The 16,556-nt window shown below is 52.9% G+C and overlaps 1 protein-coding gene, 22 non-coding genes and 4 pseudogenes across 23 annotated transcripts in view; all 27 read left to right on the top strand.

Moving 5' to 3' along the window:
• LOC148826073 (uncharacterized) overlaps window positions 1-16,556 on the top strand; it is a 588,722-nt gene that overhangs the window by 227,627 nt on the left and 344,539 nt on the right. The window lies entirely within an intron of this gene.
• On the top strand, window positions 345-463 carry LOC148826291 (5S ribosomal RNA). Its single transcript, XR_016093569.1, has one exon. It is a non-coding gene; the product is annotated as a 5S ribosomal RNA (ribosomal RNA).
• LOC148826290 (5S ribosomal RNA) lies at window positions 1,001-1,119 on the top strand. The gene has a single exon (XR_016093568.1). It is a non-coding gene; the product is annotated as a 5S ribosomal RNA (ribosomal RNA).
• Window positions 1,657-1,775, top strand: LOC148826289 (5S ribosomal RNA). The gene has a single exon (XR_016093567.1). It is a non-coding gene; the product is annotated as a 5S ribosomal RNA (ribosomal RNA).
• On the top strand, window positions 2,232-2,350 carry LOC148826288 (5S ribosomal RNA). Its single transcript, XR_016092835.1, has one exon. It is a non-coding gene; the product is annotated as a 5S ribosomal RNA (ribosomal RNA).
• LOC148826287 (5S ribosomal RNA) lies at window positions 2,807-2,925 on the top strand. The gene has a single exon (XR_016093566.1). It is a non-coding gene; the product is annotated as a 5S ribosomal RNA (ribosomal RNA).
• LOC148826286 (5S ribosomal RNA) lies at window positions 3,463-3,581 on the top strand. The gene has a single exon (XR_016093565.1). It is a non-coding gene; the product is annotated as a 5S ribosomal RNA (ribosomal RNA).
• Window positions 4,038-4,156, top strand: LOC148826285 (5S ribosomal RNA). The gene has a single exon (XR_016093563.1). It is a non-coding gene; the product is annotated as a 5S ribosomal RNA (ribosomal RNA).
• LOC148826284 (5S ribosomal RNA) lies at window positions 4,694-4,812 on the top strand. Its single transcript, XR_016093562.1, has one exon. It is a non-coding gene; the product is annotated as a 5S ribosomal RNA (ribosomal RNA).
• LOC148826283 (5S ribosomal RNA) lies at window positions 5,350-5,468 on the top strand. The gene has a single exon (XR_016092792.1). It is a non-coding gene; the product is annotated as a 5S ribosomal RNA (ribosomal RNA).
• On the top strand, window positions 6,006-6,124 carry LOC148826282 (5S ribosomal RNA). Its single transcript, XR_016093561.1, has one exon. It is a non-coding gene; the product is annotated as a 5S ribosomal RNA (ribosomal RNA).
• On the top strand, window positions 6,662-6,780 carry LOC148826281 (5S ribosomal RNA). Its single transcript, XR_016093560.1, has one exon. It is a non-coding gene; the product is annotated as a 5S ribosomal RNA (ribosomal RNA).
• Window positions 7,237-7,355, top strand: LOC148826280 (5S ribosomal RNA). The gene has a single exon (XR_016093558.1). It is a non-coding gene; the product is annotated as a 5S ribosomal RNA (ribosomal RNA).
• LOC148826279 (5S ribosomal RNA) lies at window positions 7,812-7,930 on the top strand. Its single transcript, XR_016093216.1, has one exon. It is a non-coding gene; the product is annotated as a 5S ribosomal RNA (ribosomal RNA).
• On the top strand, window positions 8,387-8,505 carry LOC148826278 (5S ribosomal RNA; annotated as a pseudogene).
• LOC148826277 (5S ribosomal RNA) lies at window positions 9,043-9,161 on the top strand (annotated as a pseudogene).
• LOC148826276 (5S ribosomal RNA) lies at window positions 9,699-9,817 on the top strand. Its single transcript, XR_016093557.1, has one exon. It is a non-coding gene; the product is annotated as a 5S ribosomal RNA (ribosomal RNA).
• Window positions 10,274-10,392, top strand: LOC148826275 (5S ribosomal RNA). Its single transcript, XR_016093556.1, has one exon. It is a non-coding gene; the product is annotated as a 5S ribosomal RNA (ribosomal RNA).
• On the top strand, window positions 10,930-11,048 carry LOC148826274 (5S ribosomal RNA). Its single transcript, XR_016093555.1, has one exon. It is a non-coding gene; the product is annotated as a 5S ribosomal RNA (ribosomal RNA).
• LOC148826273 (5S ribosomal RNA) lies at window positions 11,505-11,623 on the top strand (annotated as a pseudogene).
• LOC148826272 (5S ribosomal RNA) lies at window positions 12,161-12,279 on the top strand (annotated as a pseudogene).
• On the top strand, window positions 12,817-12,935 carry LOC148826271 (5S ribosomal RNA). Its single transcript, XR_016093554.1, has one exon. It is a non-coding gene; the product is annotated as a 5S ribosomal RNA (ribosomal RNA).
• LOC148826270 (5S ribosomal RNA) lies at window positions 13,392-13,510 on the top strand. The gene has a single exon (XR_016093552.1). It is a non-coding gene; the product is annotated as a 5S ribosomal RNA (ribosomal RNA).
• Window positions 14,048-14,166, top strand: LOC148826269 (5S ribosomal RNA). The gene has a single exon (XR_016093551.1). It is a non-coding gene; the product is annotated as a 5S ribosomal RNA (ribosomal RNA).
• LOC148826268 (5S ribosomal RNA) lies at window positions 14,704-14,822 on the top strand. Its single transcript, XR_016093550.1, has one exon. It is a non-coding gene; the product is annotated as a 5S ribosomal RNA (ribosomal RNA).
• On the top strand, window positions 15,360-15,478 carry LOC148826267 (5S ribosomal RNA). The gene has a single exon (XR_016093549.1). It is a non-coding gene; the product is annotated as a 5S ribosomal RNA (ribosomal RNA).
• LOC148826266 (5S ribosomal RNA) lies at window positions 16,016-16,134 on the top strand. The gene has a single exon (XR_016093548.1). It is a non-coding gene; the product is annotated as a 5S ribosomal RNA (ribosomal RNA).

Below are 16,556 nucleotides of genomic sequence, written 5' to 3'. Positions count from 1 at the left end.
GCTGAAAAGAGACACAGCGCTTCGGCTGTGGAGACTTGTTCGGCTGGCGTTCGGGGAGTCGCGTTTTTCAGAATTGTATTGAGATCGTTTTCCACAGAGCTCAGATGTCAAAGCACAGCAGCAGCTCTCCACAGCGATCCTCTATAGCGCCCTTTCTCCCGCAGCTCCGTCCTCATTGGAAGGAAGCAAGAGTGAAAGGCTGAAGTGAAATAGAGCGGGGACGAAGGCAGTGAAGAGAGAGAACGTGGGAAGAAGAGAAAAACGCAAGGGAAAAAAAGCAGCGTCGTAAAAGAGGTGACGGAGCTGTCCTCTCTATAAGAAGGGTGCCAGCGAGCCTTGCTCTCGCTTACGGCCACACCCCCTTGAGCACGCCTGATCTCGTCTGATCTCGGAAGCTAAACAGGGATGGGCCTGGTTAGTACTTGGATGGGAGACCGCCTGGGAATACCAGGTGCTGTAAGCTTTTAAGCGCAGGAGGCGCCCTATCCCCGCTCGCTCGCTCATTCCCCTGTTCACACGTGCAGTGCGGCTTGTCCGTCTGTTTATTTGTCAGCTTTGGCGAGACACGGGTGCTTGTGTATTAGCGTGAGCGTTTTTTATTCTGATCATGAACAGTTTTACAAGTCCGCAAAGGATCGAGGAAAGGTTTATCGCCAGCTGAAAAGAGACACAGCGCTTCGGCTGTGGAGACTTGTTCGGCTGGCGTTCGGGGAGTCGCGTTTTTCAGAATTGTATTGAGATCGTTTTCCACAGAGCTCAGATGTCAAAGCACAGCAGCAGCTCTCCACAGCGATCCTCTATAGCGCCCTTTCTCCCGCAGCTCCGTCCTCATTGGAAGGAAGCAAGAGTGAAAGGCTGAAGTGAAATAGAGCGGGGACGAAGGCAGTGAAGAGAGAGAACGTGGGAAGAAGAGAAAAACGCAAGGGAAAAAAAGCAGCGTCGTAAAAGAGGTGACGGAGCTGTCCTCTCTATAAGAAGGGTGCCAGCGAGCCTTGCTCTCGCTTACGGCCACACCCCCTTGAGCACGCCTGATCTCGTCTGATCTCGGAAGCTAAACAGGGATGGGCCTGGTTAGTACTTGGATGGGAGACCGCCTGGGAATACCAGGTGCTGTAAGCTTTTAAGCGCAGGAGGCGCCCTATCCCCGCTCGCTCGCTCATTCCCCTGTTCACACGTGCAGTGCGGCTTGTCCGTCTGTTTATTTGTCAGCTTTGGCGAGACACGGGTGCTTGTGTATTAGCGTGAGCGTTTTTTATTCTGATCATGAACAGTTTTACAAGTCCGCAAAGGATCGAGGAAAGGTTTATCGCCAGCTGAAAAGAGACACAGCGCTTCGGCTGTGGAGACTTGTTCGGCTGGCGTTCGGGGAGTCGCGTTTTTCAGAATTGTATTGAGATCGTTTTCCACAGAGCTCAGATGTCAAAGCACAGCAGCAGCTCTCCACAGCGATCCTCTATAGCGCCCTTTCTCCCGCAGCTCCGTCCTCATTGGAAGGAAGCAAGAGTGAAAGGCTGAAGTGAAATAGAGCGGGGACGAAGGCAGTGAAGAGAGAGAACGTGGGAAGAAGAGAAAAACGCAAGGGAAAAAAAGCAGCGTCGTAAAAGAGGTGACGGAGCTGTCCTCTCTATAAGAAGGGTGCCAGCGAGCCTTGCTCTCGCTTACGGCCACACCCCCTTGAGCACGCCTGATCTCGTCTGATCTCGGAAGCTAAACAGGGATGGGCCTGGTTAGTACTTGGATGGGAGACCGCCTGGGAATACCAGGTGCTGTAAGCTTTTAAGCGCAGGAGGCGCCCTATCCCCGCTCGCTCGCTCATTCCCCTGTTCACACGTGCAGTGCGGCTTGTCCGTCTGTTTATTTGTCAGCTTTGGCGAGACACGGGTGCTTGTGTATTAGCGTGAGCGTTTTTTATTCTGATCATGAACAGTTTTACAAGTCCGCAAAGGATCGAGGAAAGGTTTATCGCCAGCTGAAAAGAGACACAGCGCTTCGGCTGTGGAGACTTGTTCGGCTGGCGTTCGGGGAGTCGCGTTTTTCAGAATTGTATTGAGATCGTTTTCCATAGAGCTCAGATGTCAAAGCACAGCAGCAGCTCTCCACAGCGATCCTCTATAGCGCCCTTTCTCCCGCAGCTCCGTCCTTATTGGAAGGAAGCAAGAAAAAAGCAGCGTCGTAAAAGAGGTGACGGAGCTGTCCTCTCTATAAGAAGGGTGCCAGCGAGCCTTGCTCTCGCTTACGGCCACACCCCCTTGAGCACGCCTGATCTCGTTTGATCTCGGAAGCTAAACAGGGATGGGCCTGGTTAGTACTTGGATGGGAGACCGCCTGGGAATACCAGGTGCTGTAAGCTTTTAAGCGCAGGAGGCGCCCTATCCCCGCTCGCTCGCTCATTCCCCTGTTCACACGTGCAGTGCGGCTTGTCCGTCTGTTTATTTGTCAGCTTTGGCGAGACACGGGTGCTTGTGTATTAGCGTGAGCGTTTTTTATTCTGATCATGAACAGTTTTACAAGTCCGCAAAGGATCGAGGAAAGGTTTATCGCCAGCTGAAAAGAGACACAGCGCTTCGGCTGTGGAGACTTGTTCGGCTGGCGTTCGGGGAGTCGCGTTTTTCAGAATTGTATTGAGATCGTTTTCCACAGAGCTCAGATGTCAAAGCACAGCAGCAGCTCTCCACAGCGATCCTCTATAGCGCCCTTTCTCCCGCAGCTCCGTCCTCATTGGAAGGAAGCAAGAAAAAAGCAGCGTCGTAAAAGAGGTGACGGAGCTGTCCTCTCTATAAGAAGGGTGCCAGCGAGCCTTGCTCTCGCTTACGGCCACACCCCCTTGAGCACGCCTGATCTCGTCTGATCTCGGAAGCTAAACAGGGATGGGCCTGGTTAGTACTTGGATGGGAGACCGCCTGGGAATACCAGGTGCTGTAAGCTTTTAAGCGCAGGAGGCGCCCTATCCCCGCTCGCTCGCTCATTCCCCTGTTCACACGTGCAGTGCGGCTTGTCCGTCTGTTTATTTGTCAGCTTTGGCGAGACACGGGTGCTTGTGTATTAGCGTGAGCGTTTTTTATTCTGATCATGAACAGTTTTACAAGTCCGCAAAGGATCGAGGAAAGGTTTATCGCCAGCTGAAAAGAGACACAGCGCTTCGGCTGTGGAGACTTGTTCGGCTGGCGTTCGGGGAGTCGCGTTTTTCAGAATTGTATTGAGATCGTTTTCCACAGAGCTCAGATGTCAAAGCACAGCAGCAGCTCTCCACAGCGATCCTCTATAGCGCCCTTTCTCCCGCAGCTCCGTCCTCATTGGAAGGAAGCAAGAGTGAAAGGCTGAAGTGAAATAGAGCGGGGACGAAGGCAGTGAAGAGAGAGAACGTGGGAAGAAGAGAAAAACGCAAGGGAAAAAAAGCAGCGTCGTAAAAGAGGTGACGGAGCTGTCCTCTCTATAAGAAGGGTGCCAGCGAGCCTTGCTCTCGCTTACGGCCACACCCCCTTGAGCACGCCTGATCTCGTCTGATCTCGGAAGCTAAACAGGGATGGGCCTGGTTAGTACTTGGATGGGAGACCGCCTGGGAATACCAGGTGCTGTAAGCTTTTAAGCGCAGGAGGCGCCCTATCCCCGCTCGCTCGCTCATTCCCCTGTTCACACGTGCAGTGCGGCTTGTCCGTCTGTTTATTTGTCAGCTTTGGCGAGACACGGGTGCTTGTGTATTAGCGTGAGCGTTTTTTATTCTGATCATGAACAGTTTTACAAGTCCGCAAAGGATCGAGGAAAGGTTTATCGCCAGCTGAAAAGAGACACAGCGCTTCGGCTGTGGAGACTTGTTCGGCTGGCGTTCGGGGAGTCGCGTTTTTCAGAATTGTATTGAGATCGTTTTCCACAGAGCTCAGATGTCAAAGCACAGCAGCAGCTCTCCACAGCGATCCTCTATAGCGCCCTTTCTCCCGCAGCTCCGTCCTCATTGGAAGGAAGCAAGAAAAAAGCAGCGTCGTAAAAGAGGTGACGGAGCTGTCCTCTCTATAAGAAGGGTGCCAGCGAGCCTTGCTCTCGCTTACGGCCACACCCCCTTGAGCACGCCTGATCTCGTCTGATCTCGGAAGCTAAACAGGGATGGGCCTGGTTAGTACTTGGATGGGAGACCGCCTGGGAATACCAGGTGCTGTAAGCTTTTAAGCGCAGGAGGCGCCCTATCCCCGCTCGCTCGCTCATTCCCCTGTTCACACGTGCAGTGCGGCTTGTCCGTCTGTTTATTTGTCAGCTTTGGCGAGACACGGGTGCTTGTGTATTAGCGTGAGCGTTTTTTATTCTGATCATGAACAGTTTTACAAGTCCGCAAAGGATCGAGGAAAGGTTTATCGCCAGCTGAAAAGAGACACAGCGCTTCGGCTGTGGAGACTTGTTCGGCTGGCGTTCGGGGAGTCGCGTTTTTCAGAATTGTATTGAGATCGTTTTCCACAGAGCTCAGATGTCAAAGCACAGCAGCAGCTCTCCACAGCGATCCTCTATAGCGCCCTTTCTCCCGCAGCTCCGTCCTCATTGGAAGGAAGCAAGAGTGAAAGGCTGAAGTGAAATAGAGCGGGGACGAAGGCAGTGAAGAGAGAGAACGTGGGAAGAAGAGAAAAACGCAAGGGAAAAAAAGCAGCGTCGTAAAAGAGGTGACGGAGCTGTCCTCTCTATAAGAAGGGTGCCAGCGAGCCTTGCTCTCGCTTACGGCCACACCCCCTTGAGCACGCCTGATCTCGTCTGATCTCGGAAGCTAAACAGGGATGGGCCTGGTTAGTACTTGGATGGGAGACCGCCTGGGAATACCAGGTGCTGTAAGCTTTTAAGCGCAGGAGGCGCCCTATCCCCGCTCGCTCGCTCATTCCCCTGTTCACACGTGCAGTGCGGCTTGTCCGTCTGTTTATTTGTCAGCTTTGGCGAGACACGGGTGCTTGTGTATTAGCGTGAGCGTTTTTTATTCTGATCATGAACAGTTTTACAAGTCCGCAAAGGATCGAGGAAAGGTTTATCGCCAGCTGAAAAGAGACACAGCGCTTCGGCTGTGGAGACTTGTTCGGCTGGCGTTCGGGGAGTCGCGTTTTTCAGAATTGTATTGAGATCGTTTTCCACAGAGCTCAGATGTCAAAGCACAGCAGCAGCTCTCCACAGCGATCCTCTATAGCGCCCTTTCTCCCGCAGCTCCGTCCTCATTGGAAGGAAGCAAGAGTGAAAGGCTGAAGTGAAATAGAGCGGGGACGAAGGCAGTGAAGAGAGAGAACGTGGGAAGAAGAGAAAAACGCAAGGGAAAAAAAGCAGCGTCGTAAAAGAGGTGACGGAGCTGTCCTCTCTATAAGAAGGGTGCCAGCGAGCCTTGCTCTCGCTTACGGCCACACCCCCTTGAGCACGCCTGATCTCGTCTGATCTCGGAAGCTAAACAGGGATGGGCCTGGTTAGTACTTGGATGGGAGACCGCTTGGGAATACCAGGTGCTGTAAGCTTTTAAGCGCAGGAGGCGCCCTATCCCCGCTCGCTCGCTCATTCCCCTGTTCACACGTGCAGTGCGGCTTGTCCGTCTGTTTATTTGTCAGCTTTGGCGAGACACGGGTGCTTGTGTATTAGCGTGAGCGTTTTTTATTCTGATCATGAACAGTTTTACAAGTCCGCAAAGGATCGAGGAAAGGTTTATCGCCAGCTGAAAAGAGACACAGCGCTTCGGCTGTGGAGACTTGTTCGGCTGGCGTTCGGGGAGTCGCGTTTTTCAGAATTGTATTGAGATCGTTTTCCACAGAGCTCAGATGTCAAAGCACAGCAGCAGCTCTCCACAGCGATCCTCTATAGCGCCCTTTCTCCCGCAGCTCCGTCCTCATTGGAAGGAAGCAAGAGTGAAAGGCTGAAGTGAAATAGAGCGGGGACGAAGGCAGTGAAGAGAGAGAACGTGGGAAGAAGAGAAAAACGCAAGGGAAAAAAAGCAGCGTCGTAAAAGAGGTGACGGAGCTGTCCTCTCTATAAGAAGGGTGCCAGCGAGCCTTGCTCTCGCTTACGGCCACACCCCCTTGAGCACGCCTGATCTCGTCTGATCTCGGAAGCTAAACAGGGATGGGCCTGGTTAGTACTTGGATGGGAGACCGCCTGGGAATACCAGGTGCTGTAAGCTTTTAAGCGCAGGAGGCGCCCTATCCCCGCTCGCTCGCTCATTCCCCTGTTCACACGTGCAGTGCGGCTTGTCCGTCTGTTTATTTGTCAGCTTTGGCGAGACACGGGTGCTTGTGTATTAGCGTGAGCGTTTTTTATTCTGATCATGAACAGTTTTACAAGTCCGCAAAGGATCGAGGAAAGGTTTATCGCCAGCTGAAAAGAGACACAGCGCTTCGGCTGTGGAGACTTGTTCGGCTGGCGTTCGGGGAGTCGCGTTTTTCAGAATTGTATTGAGATCGTTTTCCACAGAGCTCAGATGTCAAAGCACAGCAGCAGCTCTCCACAGCGATCCTCTATAGCGCCCTTTCTCCCGCAGCTCCGTCCTCATTGGAAGGAAGCAAGAGTGAAAGGCTGAAGTGAAATAGAGCGGGGACGAAGGCAGTGAAGAGAGAGAACGTGGGAAGAAGAGAAAAACGCAAGGGAAAAAAAGCAGCGTCGTAAAAGAGGTGACGGAGCTGTCCTCTCTATAAGAAGGGTGCCAGCGAGCCTTGCTCTCGCTTACGGCCACACCCCCTTGAGCACGCCTGATCTCGTCTGATCTCGGAAGCTAAACAGGGATGGGCCTGGTTAGTACTTGGATGGGAGACCGCCTGGGAATACCAGGTGCTGTAAGCTTTTAAGCGCAGGAGGCGCCCTATCCCCGCTCGCTCGCTCATTCCCCTGTTCACACGTGCAGTGCGGCTTGTCCGTCTGTTTATTTGTCAGCTTTGGCGAGACACGGGTGCTTGTGTATTAGCGTGAGCGTTTTTTATTCTGATCATGAACAGTTTTACAAGTCCGCAAAGGATCGAGGAAAGGTTTATCGCCAGCTGAAAAGAGACACAGCGCTTCGGCTGTGGAGACTTGTTCGGCTGGCGTTCGGGGAGTCGCGTTTTTCAGAATTGTATTGAGATCGTTTTCCACAGAGCTCAGATGTCAAAGCACAGCAGCAGCTCTCCACAGCGATCCTCTATAGCGCCCTTTCTCCCGCAGCTCCGTCCTCATTGGAAGGAAGCAAGAAAAAAGCAGCGTCGTAAAAGAGGTGACGGAGCTGTCCTCTCTATAAGAAGGGTGCCAGCGAGCCTTGCTCTCGCTTACGGCCACACCCCCTTGAGCACGCCTGATCTCGTCTGATCTCGGAAGCTAAACAGGGATGGGCCTGGTTAGTACTTGGATGGGAGACCGCCTGGGAATACCAGGTGCTGTAAGCTTTTAAGCGCAGGAGGCGCCCTATCCCCGCTCGCTCGCTCATTCCCCTGTTCACACGTGCAGTGCGGCTTGTCCGTCTGTTTATTTGTCAGCTTTGGCGAGACACGGGTGCTTGTGTATTAGCGTGAGCGGTTTTTATTCTGATCATGAACAGTTTTACAAGTCCGCAAAGGATCGAGGAAAGGTTTATCGCCAGCTGAAAAGAGACACAGCGCTTCGGCTGTGGAGACTTGTTCGGCTGGCGTTCGGGGAGTCGCGTTTTTCAGAATTGTATTGAGATCGTTTTCCACAGAGCTCAGATGTCAAAGCACAGCAGCAGCTCTCCACAGCGATCCTCTATAGCGCCCTTTCTCCCGCAGCTCCGTCCTCATTGGAAGGAAGCAAGAAAAAAGCAGCGTCGTAAAAGAGGTGACGGAGCTGTCCTCTCTATAAGAAGGGTGCCAGCGAGCCTTGCTCTCGCTTACGGCCACACCCCCTTGAGCACGCCTGATCTCATCTGATCTCGGAAGCTAAACAGGGATGGGCCTGGTTAGTACTTGGATGGGAGACCGCCTGGGAATACCAGGTGCTGTAAGCTTTTAAGCGCAGGAGGCGCCCTATCCCCGCTCGCTCGCTCATTCCCCTGTTCACACGTGCAGTGCGGCTTGTCCGTCTGTTTATTTGTCAGCTTTGGCGAGACACGGGTGCTTGTGTATTAGCGTGAGCGTTTTTTATTCTGATCATGAACAGTTTTACAAGTCCGCAAAGGATCGAGGAAAGGTTTATCGCCAGCTGAAAAGAGACACAGCGCTTCGGCTGTGGAGACTTGTTCGGCTGGCGTTCGGGGAGTCGCGTTTTTCAGAATTGTATTGAGATCGTTTTCCACAGAGCTCAGATGTCAAAGCACAGCAGCAGCTCTCCACAGCGATCCTCTATAGCGCCCTTTCTCCCGCAGCTCCGTCCTCATTGGAAGGAAGCAAGAAAAAAGCAGCGTCGTAAAAGAGGTGACGGAGCTGTCCTCTCTATAAGAAGGGTGCCAGCGAGCCTTGCTCTCGCTTGCGGCCACACCCCCTTGAGCACGCCTGATCTCGTCTGATCTCGGAAGCTAAACAGGGATGGGCCTGGTTAATACTTGGATGGGAGACCGCCTGGGAATACCAGGTGCTGTAAGCTTTTAAGCGCAGGAGGCGCCCTATCCCCGCTCGCTCGCTCATTCCCCTGTTCACACGTGCAGTGCGGCTTGTCCGTCTGTTTATTTGTCAGCTTTGGCGAGACACGGGTGCTTGTGTATTAGCGTGAGCGTTTTTTATTCTGATCATGAACAGTTTTACAAGTCCGCAAAGGATCGAGGAAAGGTTTATCGCCAGCTGAAAAGAGACACAGCGCTTCGGCTGTGGAGACTTGTTCGGCTGGCGTTCGGGGAGTCGCGTTTTTCAGAATTGTATTGAGATCGTTTTCCACAGAGCTCAGATGTCAAAGCACAGCAGCAGCTCTCCACAGCGATCCTCTATAGCGCCCTTTCTCCCGCAGCTCCGTCCTCATTGGAAGGAAGCAAGAGTGAAAGGCTGAAGTGAAATAGAGCGGGGACGAAGGCAGTGAAGAGAGAGAACGTGGGAAGAAGAGAAAAACGCAAGGGAAAAAAAGCAGCGTCGTAAAAGAGGTGACGGAGCTGTCCTCTCTATAAGAAGGGTGCCAGCGAGCCTTGCTCTCGCTTACGGCCACACCCCCTTGAGCACGCCTGATCTTGTCTGATCTCGGAAGCTAAACAGGGATGGGCCTGGTTAGTACTTGGATGGGAGACCGCCTGGGAATACCAGGTGCTGTAAGCTTTTAAGCGCAGGAGGCGCCCTATCCCCGCTCGCTCGCTCATTCCCCTGTTCACACGTGCAGTGCGGCTTGTCCGTCTGTTTATTTGTCAGCTTTGGCGAGACACGGGTGCTTGTGTATTAGCGTGAGCGTTTTTTATTCTGATCATGAACAGTTTTACAAGTCCGCAAAGGATCGAGGAAAGGTTTATCGCCAGCTGAAAAGAGACACAGCGCTTCGGCTGTGGAGACTTGTTCGGCTGGCGTTCGGGGAGTCGCGTTTTTCAGAATTGTATTGAGATCGTTTTCCACAGAGCTCAGATGTCAAAGCACAGCAGCAGCTCTCCACAGCGATCCTCTATAGCGCCCTTTCTCCCGCAGCTCCGTCCTCATTGGAAGGAAGCAAGAGTGAAAGGCTGAAGTGAAATAGAGCGGGGACGAAGGCAGTGAAGAGAGAGAACGTGGGAAGAAGAGAAAAACGCAAGGGAAAAAAAGCAGCGTCGTAAAAGAGGTGACGGAGCTGTCCTCTCTATAAGAAGGGTGCCAGCGAGCCTTGCTCTCGCTTACGGCCACACCCCCTTGAGCACGCCTGATCTCGTCTGATCTCGGAAGCTAAACAGGGATGGGCCTGGTTAGTACTTGGATGGGAGACCGCCTGGGAATACCAGGTGCTGTAAGCTTTTAAGCGCAGGAGGCGCCCTATCCCCGCTCGCTCGCTCATTCCCCTGTTCACACGTGCAGTGCGGCTTGTCCGTCTGTTTATTTGTCAGCTTTGGCGAGACACGGGTGCTTGTGTATTAGCGTGAGCGTTTTTTATTCTGATCATGAACAGTTTTACAAGTCCGCAAAGGATCGAGGAAAGGTTTATCGCCAGCTGAAAAGAGACACAGCGCTTCGGCTGTGGAGACTTGTTCGGCTGGCGTTCGGGGAGTCGCGTTTTTCAGAATTGTATTGAGATCGTTTTCCACAGAGCTCAGATGTCAAAGCACAGCAGCAGCTCTCCACAGCGATCCTCTATAGCGCCCTTTCTCCCGCAGCTCCGTCCTCATTGGAAGGAAGCAAGAAAAAAGCAGCGTCGTAAAAGAGGTGACGGAGCTGTCCTCTCTATAAGAAGGGTGCCAGCGAGCCTTGCTCTCGCTTACGGCCACACCCCCTTGAGCACGCCTGATCTCGTCTGATCTCGGAAGCTAAACAGGGATGGGCCTGGTTAGTACTTGGATGGGAGACCGCCTGGGAATACCAGGTGCTGTAAGCTTTTAAGCGCAGGAGGCGCCCTATCCCCGCTCGCTCGCTCATTCCCCTGTTCACACGTGCAGTGCGGCTTGTCCGTCTGTTTATTTGTCAGCTTTGGCGAGACACGGGTGCTTGTGTATTAGCGTGAGCGTTTTTTATTCTGATCATGAACAGTTTTACAAGTCCGCAAAGGATCGAGGAAAGGTTTATCGCCAGCTGAAAAGAGACACAGCGCTTCGGCTGTGGAGACTTGTTCGGCTGGCGTTCGGGGAGTCGCGTTTTTCAGAATTGTATTGAGATCGTTTTCCACAGAGCTCAGATGTCAAAGCACAGCAGCAGCTCTCCACAGCGATCCTCTATAGCGCCCTTTCTCCCGCAGCTCCGTCCTCATTGGAAGGAAGCAAGAGTGAAAGGCTGAAGTGAAATAGAGCGGGGACGAAGGCAGTGAAGAGAGAGAACGTGGGAAGAAGAGAAAAACGCAAGGGAAAAAAAGCAGCGTCGTAAAAGAGGTGACGGAGCTGTCCTCTCTATAAGAAGGGTGCCAGCGAGCCTTGCTCTCGCTTACGGCCACACCCCCTTGAGCACGCCTGATCTCGTCTGATCTCGGAAGCTAAACAGGGATGGGCCTGGTTAGTACTTGGATGGGAGACCGCCTGGGAATACCAGGTGCTGTAAGCTTTTAAGCGCAGGAGGCGCCCTATCCCCGCTCGCTCGCTCATTCCCCTGTTCACACGTGCAGTGCCGCTTGTCCGTCTGTTTATTTGTCAGCTTTGGCGAGACACGGGTGCTTGTGTATTAGCGTGAGCGTTTTTTATTCTGATCATGAACAGTTTTACAAGTCCGCAAAGGATCGAGGAAAGGTTTATCGCCAGCTGAAAAGAGACACAGCGCTTCGGCTGTGGAGACTTGTTCGGCTGGCGTTCGGGGAGTCGCGTTTTTCAGAATTGTATTGAGATCGTTTTCCACAGAGCTCAGATGTCAAAGCACAGCAGCAGCTCTCCACAGCGATCCTCTATAGCGCCCTTTCTCCCGCAGCTCCGTCCTCATTGGAAGGAAGCAAGAAAAAAGCAGCGTCGTAAAAGAGGTGACGGAGCTGTCCTCTCTATAAGAAGGGTGCCAGCGAGCCTTGCTCTCGCTTGCGGCCACACCCCCTTGAGCACGCCTGATCTCGTCTGATCTCGGAAGCTAAACAGGGATGGGCCTGGTTAATACTTGGATGGGAGACCGCCTGGGAATACCAGGTGCTGTAAGCTTTTAAGCGCAGGAGGCGCCCTATCCCCGCTCGCTCGCTCATTCCCCTGTTCACACGTGCAGTGCGGCTTGTCCGTCTGTTTATTTGTCAGCTTTGGCGAGACACGGGTGCTTGTGTATTAGCGTGAGCGTTTTTTATTCTGATCATGAACAGTTTTACAAGTCCGCAAAGGATCGAGGAAAGGTTTATCGCCAGCTGAAAAGAGACACAGCGCTTCGGCTGTGGAGACTTGTTCGGCTGGCGTTCGGGGAGTCGCGTTTTTCAGAATTGTATTGAGATCGTTTTCCACAGAGCTCAGATGTCAAAGCACAGCAGCAGCTCTCCACAGCGATCCTCTATAGCGCCCTTTCTCCCGCAGCTCCGTCCTCATTGGAAGGAAGCAAGAGTGAAAGGCTGAAGTGAAATAGAGCGGGGACGAAGGCAGTGAAGAGAGAGAACGTGGGAAGAAGAGAAAAACGCAAGGGAAAAAAAGCAGCGTCGTAAAAGAGGTGACGGAGCTGTCCTCTCTATAAGAAGGGTGCCAGCGAGCCTTGCTCTCGCTTACGGCCACACCCCCTTGAGCACGCCTGATCTTGTCTGATCTCGGAAGCTAAACAGGGATGGGCCTGGTTAGTACTTGGATGGGAGACCGCCTGGGAATACCAGGTGCTGTAAGCTTTTAAGCGCAGGAGGCGCCCTATCCCCGCTCGCTCGCTCATTCCCCTGTTCACACGTGCAGTGCGGCTTGTCCGTCTGTTTATTTGTCAGCTTTGGCGAGACACGGGTGCTTGTGTATTAGCGTGAGCGTTTTTTATTCTGATCATGAACAGTTTTACAAGTCCGCAAAGGATCGAGGAAAGGTTTATCGCCAGCTGAAAAGAGACACAGCGCTTCGGCTGTGGAGACTTGTTCGGCTGGCGTTCGGGGAGTCGCGTTTTTCAGAATTGTATTGAGATCGTTTTCCACAGAGCTCAGATGTCAAAGCACAGCAGCAGCTCTCCACAGCGATCCTCTATAGCGCCCTTTCTCCCGCAGCTCCGTCCTCATTGGAAGGAAGCAAGAGTGAAAGGCTGAAGTGAAATAGAGCGGGGACGAAGGCAGTGAAGAGAGAGAACGTGGGAAGAAGAGAAAAACGCAAGGGAAAAAAAGCAGCGTCGTAAAAGAGGTGACGGAGCTGTCCTCTCTATAAGAAGGGTGCCAGCGAGCCTTGCTCTCGCTTACGGCCACACCCCCTTGAGCACGCCTGATCTCGTCTGATCTCGGAAGCTAAACAGGGATGGGCCTGGTTAGTACTTGGATGGGAGACCGCCTGGGAATACCAGGTGCTGTAAGCTTTTAAGCGCAGGAGGCGCCCTATCCCCGCTCGCTCGCTCATTCCCCTGTTCACACGTGCAGTGCGGCTTGTCCGTCTGTTTATTTGTCAGCTTTGGCGAGACACGGGTGCTTGTGTATTAGCGTGAGCGTTTTTTATTCTGATCATGAACAGTTTTACAAGTCCGCAAAGGATCGAGGAAAGGTTTATCGCCAGCTGAAAAGAGACACAGCGCTTCGGCTGTGGAGACTTGTTCGGCTGGCGTTCGGGGAGTCGCGTTTTTCAGAATTGTATTGAGATCGTTTTCCACAGAGCTCAGATGTCAAAGCACAGCAGCAGCTCTCCACAGCGATCATCTATAGCGCCCTTTCTCCCGCAGCTCCGTCCTCATTGGAAGGAAGCAAGAAAAAAGCAGCGTCGTAAAAGAGGTGACGGAGCTGTCCTCTCTATAAGAAGGGTGCCAGCGAGCCTTGCTCTCGCTTACGGCCACACCCCCTTGAGCACGCCTGATCTCGTCTGATCTCGGAAGCTAAACAGGGATGGGCCTGGTTAGTACTTGGATGGGAGACCGCCTGGGAATACCAGGTGCTGTAAGCTTTTAAGCGCAGGAGGCGCCCTATCCCCGCTCGCTCGCTCATTCCCCTGTTCACACGTGCAGTGCGGCTTGTCCGTCTGTTTATTTGTCAGCTTTGGCGAGACACGGGTGCTTGTGTATTAGCGTGAGCGTTTTTTATTCTGATCATGAACAGTTTTACAAGTCCGCAAAGGATCGAGGAAAGGTTTATCGCCAGCTGAAAAGAGACACAGCGCTTCGGCTGTGGAGACTTGTTCGGCTGGCGTTCGGGGAGTCGCGTTTTTCAGAATTGTATTGAGATCGTTTTCCACAGAGCTCAGATGTCAAAGCACAGCAGCAGCTCTCCACAGCGATCCTCTATAGCGCCCTTTCTCCCGCAGCTCCGTCCTCATTGGAAGGAAGCAAGAGTGAAAGGCTGAAGTGAAATAGAGCGGGGACGAAGGCAGTGAAGAGAGAGAACGTGGGAAGAAGAGAAAAACGCAAGGGAAAAAAAGCAGCGTCGTAAAAGAGGTGACGGAGCTGTCCTCTCTATAAGAAGGGTGCCAGCGAGCCTTGCTCTCGCTTACGGCCACACCCCCTTGAGCACGCCTGATCTCGTCTGATCTCGGAAGCTAAACAGGGATGGGCCTGGTTAGTACTTGGATGGGAGACCGCCTGGGAATACCAGGTGCTGTAAGCTTTTAAGCGCAGGAGGCGCCCTATCCCCGCTCGCTCGCTCATTCCCCTGTTCACACGTGCAGTGCCGCTTGTCCGTCTGTTTATTTGTCAGCTTTGGCGAGACACGGGTGCTTGTGTATTAGCGTGAGCGTTTTTTATTCTGATCATGAACAGTTTTACAAGTCCGCAAAGGATCGAGGAAAGGTTTATCGCCAGCTGAAAAGAGACACAGCGCTTCGGCTGTGGAGACTTGTTCGGCTGGCGTTCGGGGAGTCGCGTTTTTCAGAATTGTATTGAGATCGTTTTCCACAGAGCTCAGATGTCAAAGCACAGCAGCAGCTCTCCACAGCGATCCTCTATAGCGCCCTTTCTCCCGCAGCTCCGTCCTCATTGGAAGGAAGCAAGAGTGAAAGGCTGAAGTGAAATAGAGCGGGGACGAAGGCAGTGAAGAGAGAGAACGTGGGAAGAAGAGAAAAACGCAAGGGAAAAAAAGCAGCGTCGTAAAAGAGGTGACGGAGCTGTCCTCTCTATAAGAAGGGTGCCAGCGAGCCTTGCTCTCGCTTACGGCCACACCCCCTTGAGCACGCCTGATCTCGTCTGATCTCGGAAGCTAAACAGGGATGGGCCTGGTTAGTACTTGGATGGGAGACCGCCTGGGAATACCAGGTGCTGTAAGCTTTTAAGCGCAGGAGGCGCCCTATCCCCGCTCGCTCGCTCATTCCCCTGTTCACACGTGCAGTGCGGCTTGTCCGTCTGTTTATTTGTCAGCTTTGGCGAGACACGGGTGCTTGTGTATTAGCGTGAGCGTTTTTTATTCTGATCATGAACAGTTTTACAAGTCCGCAAAGGATCGAGGAAAGGTTTATCGCCAGCTGAAAAGAGACACAGCGCTTCGGCTGTGGAGACTTGTTCGGCTGGCGTTCGGGGAGTCGCGTTTTTCAGAATTGTATTGAGATCGTTTTCCACAGAGCTCAGATGTCAAAGCACAGCAGCAGCTCTCCACAGCGATCCTCTATAGCGCCCTTTCTCCCGCAGCTCCGTCCTCATTGGAAGGAAGCAAGAGTGAAAGGCTGAAGTGAAATAGAGCGGGGACGAAGGCAGTGAAGAGAGAGAACGTGGGAAGAAGAGAAAAACGCAAGGGAAAAAAAGCAGCGTCGTAAAAGAGGTGACGGAGCTGTCCTCTCTATAAGAAGGGTGCCAGCGAGCCTTGCTCTCGCTTACGGCCACACCCCCTTGAGCACGCCTGATCTCGTCTGATCTCGGAAGCTAAACAGGGATGGGCCTGGTTAGTACTTGGATGGGAGACCGCCTGGGAATACCAGGTGCTGTAAGCTTTTAAGCGCAGGAGGCGCCCTATCCCCGCTCGCTCGCTCATTCCCCTGTTCACACGTGCAGTGCGGCTTGTCCGTCTGTTTATTTGTCAGCTTTGGCGAGACACGGGTGCTTGTGTATTAGCGTGAGCGTTTTTTATTCTGATCATGAACAGTTTTACAAGTCCGCAAAGGATCGAGGAAAGGTTTATCGCCAGCTGAAAAGAGACACAGCGCTTCGGCTGTGGAGACTTGTTCGGCTGGCGTTCGGGGAGTCGCGTTTTTCAGAATTGTATTGAGATCGTTTTCCACAGAGCTCAGATGTCAAAGCACAGCAGCAGCTCTCCACAGCGATCCTCTATAGCGCCCTTTCTCCCGCAGCTCCGTCCTCATTGGAAGGAAGCAAGAGTGAAAGGCTGAAGTGAAATAGAGCGGGGACGAAGGCAGTGAAGAGAGAGAACGTGGGAAGAAGAGAAAAACGCAAGGGAAAAAAAGCAGCGTCGTAAAAGAGGTGACGGAGCTGTCCTCTCTATAAGAAGGGTGCCAGCGAGCCTTGCTCTCGCTTACGGCCACACCCCCTTGAGCACGCCTGATCTCGTCTGATCTCGGAAGCTAAACAGGGATGGGCCTGGTTAGTACTTGGATGGGAGACCGCCTGGGAATACCAGGTGCTGTAAGCTTTTAAGCGCAGGAGGCGCCCTATCCCCGCTCGCTCGCTCATTCCCCTGTTCACACGTGCAGTGCGGCTTGTCCGTCTGTTTATTTGTCAGCTTTGGCGAGACACGGGTGCTTGTGTATTAGCGTGAGCGTTTTTTATTCTGATCATGAACAGTTTTACAAGTCCGCAAAGGATCGAGGAAAGGTTTATCGCCAGCTGAAAAGAGACACAGCGCTTCGGCTGTGGAGACTTGTTCGGCTGGCGTTCGGGGAGTCGCGTTTTTCAGAATTGTATTGAGATCGTTTTCCACAGAGCTCAGATGTCAAAGCACAGCAGCAGCTCTCCACAGCGATCCTCTATAGCGCCCTTTCTCCCGCAGCTCCGTCCTCATTGGAAGGAAGCAAGAAAAAAGCAGCGTCGTAAAAGAGGTGACGGAGCTGTCCT

This window comes from Atractosteus spatula, chromosome 10 (genome assembly GCF_055471065.1).
Source record: "Atractosteus spatula isolate fAtrSpa1 chromosome 10, fAtrSpa1.hap1, whole genome shotgun sequence".
NCBI classification, from domain to species: domain Eukaryota; kingdom Metazoa; phylum Chordata; class Actinopteri; order Semionotiformes; family Lepisosteidae; genus Atractosteus; species Atractosteus spatula.
Note: the sequence above shows the minus strand (reverse complement) of the source record. Positions and strands in the feature narration are given on the sequence as shown.